Below are 443 nucleotides of genomic sequence, written 5' to 3' on the forward strand. Positions count from 1 at the left end.
TATGCATATATATATATATGTATATAGCACGCGTTTATAACTATCTGTGTAAGGTTTTAAATATATACCTGTATCTTACATACACACGCACACACACACATGCATACACACACATACACACACAAGCGCGCACGTACGGACATATGTACCGGAATGCATACCATATAGTCATTTCTGTCTTAATGTATATATATACATCCACAAATATATATACATATATGTATATACATTTATACAAATGCATATATATATATATTGACCGTTGACTGAACACTATTCAATTTTTTTCTCTCCGTGTTTTTCTCCTTGTCTCCGTATTCTTTCTGTTGAAGAGCGTAGCTCGAAACGTCAAAGACTTTCCGTATTCCCGAGCGTCATACTAATATATACTTTTGTTATTTACACCACCTGTCCTCGTCTGTTGTTATTATTTGTATATTCTC

Source organism: Octopus bimaculoides, chromosome 9, assembly GCF_001194135.2.
Source record: "Octopus bimaculoides isolate UCB-OBI-ISO-001 chromosome 9, ASM119413v2, whole genome shotgun sequence".
NCBI lineage: Eukaryota > Metazoa > Mollusca > Cephalopoda > Octopoda > Octopodidae > Octopus > Octopus bimaculoides.